This window comes from Hyperolius riggenbachi, chromosome 4, assembly GCF_040937935.1.
Source record: "Hyperolius riggenbachi isolate aHypRig1 chromosome 4, aHypRig1.pri, whole genome shotgun sequence".
Classification (NCBI taxonomy): Eukaryota; Metazoa; Chordata; class Amphibia; order Anura; family Hyperoliidae; genus Hyperolius; species Hyperolius riggenbachi.
The window spans coordinates 5,776,973-5,786,048 of record NC_090649.1 but is presented as its reverse complement, the minus strand read 5'-3'; positions in this window follow the sequence as shown (position 1 = coordinate 5,786,048).

Genomic DNA, 9,076 nt, shown 5'->3' with positions numbered 1-9,076 from the left:
TCTGCTCCCAGAATGCTTTGCTGGACATTTCCCTTCCATGGTCTGTTCCTGATGGACACTGCTGGAGTGTCAGCCATTGCTATCTAGTATAGTTAATTCCTGGGGGTTGCTTTAGGCTCCCCTTCTAGCCCAGTCAGGTTGTATTATCTGTTTTGCCTGTTCCGTCTGTCTTGTGTTTGGATCGTACAAGCCCTAGCGTTAGCGGCTGTGGATCCTTCTGATTGAGTCTGGAGTGTAGGTTGAAACAGCGGTTGTTTCTGCCTACCTCATCTGTTCTGTCTGCCGTGTGTTTGGATCGCACTCGCCCTAGCGCTAGTGCTGGGGATCCTTCTGTTCTGTCTCCTGGGATCGCGCTAGCCACTTTTCGCTAGCGCTGGGGATCCTTCTGTTCTGTCTTCTGGGATCGCGCTAGCCACTTTTCGCTAGTGCTGGGGATCCTTCTGTTCTGTCTTCTGGGATCGCGCTAGCCACTTTTCGCTAGCGCTGGGGATCCTTCTGTTCTGCTACTCTGTCTCCTGGGATCGCGCTAGCTACTTTTCGCTAGCGCTGGGGATCCTTCTGTTCTGTCTTCTGGGATCGCGCTAGCCACTTTTTGCTAGCGCTGGGGATCCTTCTGTTCTGCTACTCTGTAACTGGATCGCGCTAGCCACTTTTCGCTAGTGCTGTGGATCCTATCTCTCGCTTGTCCCTGTTTTCGTGTGTCTGTCTTGTCTGATTCGAAACGCTTGCTGTAGGCTCGGTGAGGTAACCGTTAAGCAAGCGTTCTCTGTTTCGTGTTTGTCTGTCTTTGGTTAGTTAGGCGTGCTTGTCTCTGTTGTGCATAACACGCGGAGACCGCGCACGAACGCGTGCACTGTTGCGAATGAGTGCGGTGTTCGCGTTCAGCTAGCATTTGTTATTTTCTTTATCTTTCTCTTTGTATGATTTGCTGTGCCTTTGCTGCCTTTGTGCTCTGTCCTGCTCAGTCTTGTGTCGCTATTGGCAATCACCATTCTTGCGATTGCGTTTCCTACTTCGTTTCCGCCGTTGTGTGTTCGCCGTTGCTGGGTGGCGACTAATTTGGTGGGCACACATTGGTTCTGTCCTTTTTGCTCTGTTCCCTGTGGGCTATCCAGCCCTGCCTGATTGTACCTTGTCCCGGATCTGTACAATTCCCATGTGGCATCTGTGGCTGTGCAGCGGCTGTGTTCGCCTGCACTCCACAGCGCCATCTGCCGGTGGGAATTGCCCTCTGCGGGTGCATAGCACCTAGCCTGGGTGTCCGCAATAATACGCTTGTGGAGGAAATCCGCCGCGTCAGCGCACGTCTGGTGCGCTGACCACGGAGACGATTCCGCAATCGTTACAGAATGTCCGGCCAAACCAAAATTCCCAGGGCAGAGGGAACCTTCGATTTTGTTCAGATGTCATTGCCTGAGGCAAAGGCATATGTGGATCCTATTATAGGTAGGATCGCACACTACATTAAAGCAGTTAAAAAGTCTGTCCTCGTTCCTGACCCCAACCCATATGGAGATTACCTAGATACTGGGTTGTTTGAACCGCCATTTGCCTCATGGGAGATTGGGGCCTTGTTGGAAGAGTTTGATTTCGATTGGAAAGCCTTTTGCGATTTTTATATCGCAAAGAGCGCGGATGACCTGAATGATTGTCTCGACTCTATGTACCTTTTGATCGATTCTGATGAATGTGATGAGTGTGATGTGGATCTGGTGATTTATGTGTGGCAGACTATTTTGGACGAATTGCACACACACCAATCAATTATTTCCAATAAAGAGACACCATTGTCACATGATTATTCCTGTCTTTCTGGGGTAAAGCAAGTGAGTTTGGACACTGTGCGACCTGAAATGAATGGGTGTGCCTCGACTGTGGACACCTGCGTGAATTCTGATGGAGTTTCTCCCGTTTGTTTAGAGGTTAAATCTGTGCGATCTGATGCCGGTTTCTCAGATGTTCCTGTCGATTGTGATCGGCGTGTGTGTGTCAGGTTTGTCAATGATTTGTGTGATCCCTTGTCATGTAAAAACAGATCTTCTTCTCTCAGTACTACTTTAAGATCCTCCATCTATGATCTTGCTATGGGGAAAATTCCCAAACTATGCAGTTTCAAGAGTAAAATTAATATGATTCCTCATGTTGTTGTCACAACTTCCCCTAACATGGTTCAGTATGAATGCTCAGACCTAGTCAGGTGTGAATGGGAGCCCCCGTTCCAGAAAAAAACAGCTCGAAGCGTTGGCGTATGAATTGGAGAACGATGCAGAGTCGTTTTGTGAGTACTACATTGCCAGAAGTGAATCTGTCTTGAGAGCATGTATAAGTTATGCTTCCGCCTTAAGAGAAAAAAAAGGGGTGTGAATTTGACTTTGTGAGTCCGCTGATTTGTATGTGGAAAATGATTCTGAATGAATTACGTGTACGTCATTCAGGTGACGTTTGTAAAGGTACATTGTCAGCTGGCGTTTCTGAGATCCAGCAATCCAGCCTGGAGACCTCAGAATCCCTGTCTTTGGAGTGTTCAGTTTCGCAACCTAAAGCGATTGTGGATTTGCAAATTTTGCGTTCTGTCTCCTCGGATTCGACATCGTTAGCCGAGTCTAAGAATGAGACAGCACTTTGGTTTTGTGAACCTGATACTGAAGCACCTTTGCTCTGTCCAGAGAAGATGTCTCTGAGCCTGCCCTGTATCATGAATAAAGACATTATGTCCACTCGCATTGACATTTGCGAGTCTGATTCTGAAGTAAGTACTGACTCTCCACCCAGTAATCTGGATGAGCCAATATTACCTTGTTTAAAATCTCCTGCAGTGTCCCTAGAGGCTCGTCTAGGTATTGCAACCATTGTTACCTGTTTCTCTGCTATTTTGGAATTGCAGTCTGGTTTGACTGCTATGGAGGAATTTCCCTGCAGTGAAACGAAACTCAGAAAGCCAGAGTTAGTTTCACTAGATATTTCTGTGTATCCCTGTCCTGATGATGAAATTCAGTCTCAGTTTATGGTGGAACCTTCCCTGGGACATCTGCCCGGTTCACAAAATAAAGTTCAAGCCTTGCCCTGTAACATGGATAGTTCAGAATCCTTCTTAGGAAACTTGAAAAAGGATGTTCCTGAGGTCCTGTCTGACCTCCTGGAGATCTCCGAGTTCCTCCCAAAGGGTGCAGAACTTGTAGGAGACGTCTCCTGCCCCCCAAGTCCTTCTGAGGTGTTGCCCACTTCAGTAGGCATTGCTGCCTTGCTGGCTACCTTTTCAGCTCTGATGGAGCTTCACGCCTGTGTAGTCAATGATGATATTATTGTCACAGAAATTTCTGAATTTGTATCCGAGTCTTCTTTTGAAAGTCCAGTGCCTGTGACCTCCACTCATGATGTTTCTCTGCCCGGTACTGGTTTTGGTCTTGACGTGCCGGACTCTGAGGTTGGCAGTTCCCCGACATGTCCTGAGGTTTCTCCTGTGCTGGTGTACCCCAGTGTGCTCTGTGACCCAGAAAGCCCAAGTGTGCCTCGGTTACCAGCGTACTCAGATGCTTCCTCGGTGGAGACATGCTCTGATATGGCCTGCCTGCTTGCATGCCCAGAAGTGGTCCCTGAAAGTCTTGATCTTGATGGGTGTCCTCGTAATTTTGAATCCAGAATTGTCATTGGTTCCATGGGGGTTCTTGGTAATTCTCCATGTGAGCCTGGTGATTGTTCTACCCTCTTGGGATCTCTGTGGAGCTTCAAAAGGTTCTGGGAGATTCCGGGAGAGATTTTGCTTGGTACCCTGGATAAGATCAACGGTGGCTTTTGTGTTGTAAGAAACACTTCGAACAGGTGTTGTGGCAGGTTTGGTATTTTTGGACGCTCCTCGGAAGGTGGTGGGTATTGTCTGGAGGGTGTTGATGGCTTCTTCTCTGGCGTTCACAGTCCTGATGGGTGTTATACTGAGACTGGTAGTACTGGGCATGTTTCGGTGGCTTCTGTTTCCGATGAGGTCGGTTTCGGGTGGACTGACTCTGGAATTGGACCTTGTCGGGCTGCCCCGACCTTCATGAGTCTTCTGTTAGAGTGGTTTGGAGATATCAGTTTTGAGGGTCGTCTGGAATTCGACCCTAGGAGGGGGGGTACTGTGAGAATCCGCTCAGCTGCCTGCGCAGGCAGGCAGCCTTTTGACCATTGTTTAGGTTTGCTTGCTGCAGGACTCTGGAAAGGAGACCTTCTGTCAGTTGTGCAGCTTGTGTTGCTGAGGGATTTGCATACATTAGTCATGCAAATCCGTTACCTGCCTTCTTTTGATGACTGGCACTATAAAAGCATTCTGCTCCCAGAATGCTTTGCTGGACATTTCCCTTCCATGGTCTGTTCCTGATGGACACTGCTGGAGTGTCAGCCATTGCTATCTAGTATAGTTAATTCCTGGGGGTTGCTTTAGGCTCCCCTTCTAGCCCAGTCAGGTTGTATTATCTGTTTTGCCTGTTCCGTCTGTCTTGTGTTTGGATCGTACAAGCCCTAGCGTTAGCGGCTGTGGATCCTTCTGATTGAGTCTGGAGTGTAGGTTGAAACAGCGGTTGTTTCTGCCTACCTCATCTGTTCTGTCTGCCGTGTGTTTGGATCGCACTCGCCCTAGCGCTAGTGCTGGGGATCCTTCTGTTCTGTCTCCTGGGATCGCGCTAGCCACTTTTCGCTAGCGCTGGGGATCCTTCTGTTCTGTCTTCTGGGATCGCGCTAGCCACTTTTCGCTAGCGCTGGGGATCCTTCTGTTCTGTCTTCTGGGATCGCGCTAGCCACTTTTCGCTAGCGCTGGGGATCCTTCTGTTCTGCTACTCTGTCTCCTGGGATCGCGCTAGCTACTTTTCGCTAGCGCTGGGGATCCTTCTGTTCTGTCTTCTGGGATCACGCTAGCCACTTTTCGCTAGCGCTGGGGATCCTTCTGTTCTGCTACTCTGTAACTAGATCGCGCTAGCCACTTTTCGCTAGTGCTGTGGATCCTATCTCTCGCTTGTCCCTGTTTTCGTGTGTCTGTCTTGTCTGATTCAAAACGCTTGCTGTGGGCTCGGTGAGGTAACCGTTAAGCAAGCGTTCTCTGTTTCGTGTTTGTCTGTCTTTGGTTAGTTAGGCGTGCTTGTCTCTGTTGTGCGTAACACGCGGAGACCGCGCACGAACGCGTGCACTGTTGCGAATGAGTGCGGTGTTCGCGTTCAGCTAGCATTTGTTATTTCCTTTATCTTTCTCTTTGTATGATTTGCTGTGCCTTTGCTACCCTTGTGCTCTGTCCTGCTCAGTCTTGTGTCGCTATTGGCAATCACCATTCTTGCGATTGCGTTTCCTACTTCGTTTCCGCCGTTGTGTGTTCGCCGTCGCTGGGTGGCGACTAGTTTGGTGGGCACACATTGGTTCTGTCCTTTTTTCTCTGTTCCCTGTGGGCTATTCAGCCCTGCCTGATTGTACCTTGTCCCGGATCTGTACAATTCCCATTTGGCATCTGTGGCTGTGCAGCGGCTGTGTTCGCCTGCACTCCACAGCGCCATCTGCCGGTGGGAATTGCCCTCTGCGGGTGCATAGCATCTAGCCTGGGTGTCCGCAATAATACGCTTGTGGAGGAAATCCGCCGCGTCAGCGCACGTCTGGTGCGCTGACCACGGAGACGATTACGCAATCGTTACATACCTGGTTGAAATTCGGACACTTATCATCTGGCGTCTGTGGCAGCGCCGAGACCTTGCTCCTCTGCGCTCCACAGCTCCACCTGCCGGTGAGAATTTCCCTCTACTGGTGCTTGCACCAAAGCTGGGTTCCCCCCTTCATACGCTTGTGGATGATTTCCGCTGTGTCGGCGCATGCTTTGTGCACTGACCACGGAGATTATTCCGCAATCGTTACACCAGGTCAACTGCTTGGAGGGCAGCTATGCTCACCACTATTCCACCCACACTACAGGCTGAAGTCAGCCTAGCTGGCCTGGGAAGGATGAAAAGCTAGGTGGCCATGCAACCATTCCTGCTAACCTAAAGCTTAATTGTGTCTTTCACAACACATTGGCTTAAGACTTTACCAAATCCAATGCTCCAATATGGGGAAGCTTCTCTGTTTGCAGTTTTTTTTTTTTTAAGTGTGGTGTCACAGTTCACTAATCTCTTCAACTACAAGAAAGGCCCAGGAGTAGTCTTAGCTAATATGTACGTTACGGCAGGGCCCTTATTACACTTTCTCTTACAGGGCAATGGAAACCGTTTTGCCCATGCGATAAAGCAAGGTGCAAAAATGAATTCATGCCTAGCAGAGGATGGTTTCGATCCATCAACTTCTGGGTTATGGGCCCAGCACACTTGTGCTGCGCCACTCTGCAGTCTGCTTGCATTTGTATCCAACCTTCAAGTTTAAGAAGGGTACATTAGTTGAAATAGTTACACTACAATCTATGTTACAGCAAGAACCTAATGACACTTTCTTTTAAGGGGCTATGGCCGCCATAGCCCCTTAAGAGAGTGTCATTAGGGCTTTGCTGATTCCTGGCCAATGTATGGGAGTTGGCTTTTGACATCCTACAAATCCCTAAGCAAGCTCATTTTTCTCTTGGATATATCATAATGGTACATGCTAGGCTGGCTTCAGCATGTAGCATTGTAGTGTGTTGTGTTGGTGGTGTAATGGTTAGGATAGCAGCCTACCAAGTGGTAGTCCTGGGTTCGACTCCTGGCCAATGTATGTGAGTTGGCTTTTGACATCCTAAAAATCCCTAAGCAAGCTCTTTTTTCTCTTGGATGTATCATAATGGTACATGCTAGGCTGGCTTCAGCATGTAGTGTTGGTGGTGGTATAGTGGTGAGGAGAGCTGCCTACCAAGCACTAGACCTGGATTTGATTCCCCGCCAATGCATGTGAGCTGGCTTTTGAAATCCCACAATTCCCTGGAAGACAAGACCCTCCTTGGAGGAGAGGCAGAGAAGTAGAATTACACTTCCTGATGTTGTAAAGCAGTGTAGTCCTGCAATTGAACATTCAATGAGATTTCTGACCTTAAAACACTGCTTTGTGTCAAATCCAGATTTTTTTTCCGGGACTTTTGAGGTCTATTCCACTCAACTATTTCTCCCTCCAGGTATTAGACCCCTTGAAACATCTTTTCCATCACTTTGGTGATCTTTCAAATTTTTCAAGTTCGCCTCCTCCATTGACATCTATTGCGGTTCGCGAAAGTTTGCACAAACCGAAATTTCGCGGTAGGTTTGCTAACCTAAAATCAGAGGTTCGGTGTAATGATCCGCTCAGCTGGCTGCGCAGGCAGGCAGGCAGCTGTTTGACCATTCCTCAAGTCTGTGGGCTGCAGGTCTCTGGAAGAGAGACCTGTCTTTGCTTTGCAGGTTTCAGACTTGTTCTGCTGCTGAGGAATTTGCATACATTTGTTATGCAAATCGCCTACCTGCCTCCTTTGAAGGCTGGCAGTATAAAAGCCATGTTCTCCCACAATCCTTTGCTGGTCATGATAATTTGTTAATACACTCCTGGAGTGTCAGCCTTGCTATTGTTTGCTAAAGATTATCTTAGAGTAATTCCTGGGGACTGCACTAGGCAATCCTTCTAGTGCAGTCAGGTTGTATTATCTGTATTGCCTGTTTGTCTTGTCCTTGCGATTGCATTGTCGCCAGCGGTAGGCGATAGTGAATCGTTTGGTCCTGTGCCTGGATCGCATTTGCCCTAGCGGTAGCGGCAGTGGCTCTCTCTAATCTATGTCTTGGAGTTTTACCGTAGCTGCGGGTGCTACTGGCTACTCCTTCTATCTGTCTTGCCGTGTGGATCGCACTCGCTCTGGCGGAAAGAGCAGTGGATCCTGCTAGGCCTATTCCTGTACTCGGATCACACTTGCTCTGGCGGAAAGAGCAGTTGATCCTGCTACTCTGTTTCTGTACTTGGATCACACTTGCTCTGGCGGAAAGAGCAGTGGATCCTGCAAACTCTGTTTCAGTACTTGGATCACACTCGCTCTGGCGGAAAGAGCAGTGGATCCTTCCTGTCCTATCCCTGAATCCGGATCGCACTCGCTCTGACAGAAGAGCGGTGGATCTTATCTAACCTATTCCTGTTTTCCGTTTGTTTGTCTGTCTGGAGCAAACGCTTGTGGTTATCTGCGGTAATGCAGCCGTTAGCAAGCGTTCCTGTTATTTGTTCATTTGTGTTGAGTCGTTAGTCAGGGTGGTGTGTTTGTCTCTGTTGCGCTTAACGTGCGGAGACCGCGCCGTAAACACATTCGCTGTTGTGAATGAGTGTGGTGTTCGCGTTTAGCTAGCGTTTGTTATTTTCTGCACCTTCTGATTGTTGTTTGCTGTGCCTTTGCTACTCTCGTGTTCTGTCCTGCTCGGCCTTGTGTCACTATTTGGCAATCGCCATTCTTGCGATTGCGTTCTCGCTTTGTTTCTGCGGATGTGTGTTCACCGTTGCCGGGTGACGACTAGATTGGGGAACACGCATTTGGTCTATCTCTGTGCTCTCTCTCTCTTTAAGGGCTATCTTGCTTCCCATCGTACAATTCCTATCTGGCATCTGTGGCTGTGCAGAGGGTCTGTTCCTCTGCACTCCACGGCTCCATCTGCTGGCGGGAATTCCCCTCTACAGGTGCATAGCACCATTGCTGGGTTCTCTCAGATTATACGCTTGTGGAGGATTTCTGCAGTGTCAGCGCGCATCCTGTGCGCTGAACACGGGAATAATTCCACAATCGTTACATTCGGGCCATCTCTAAGCCCTAGTGATGTTACAATAGAATATACATACAGTAGGCACATAGTATACATACAGTAGCCGTATACATTGCACACACCATATGAAAGTGGAGAAGGACCAGAGGGGTGGTCTGATTGCTATGTGAGCGAAGCAGCCACGTATACTGCAGTGTTTAACTGCTCTGCAGCGATGTCAGATGCCCACGGTATGTCCTTGAAGAGAGAGAACAAAGATAAAGAGAGGAGAGAGAAAGAAGAGAGAGGAGAGAGAGAGAGAGAGAGAGAGAGAGAGAGAGAGAAAGAGAAAAAAGAGCGGGTGAGTGAGAGAGAGAGAGAGAGAGAGAGAGAGAGAGAGAGAGATACGGGAGAGGGGG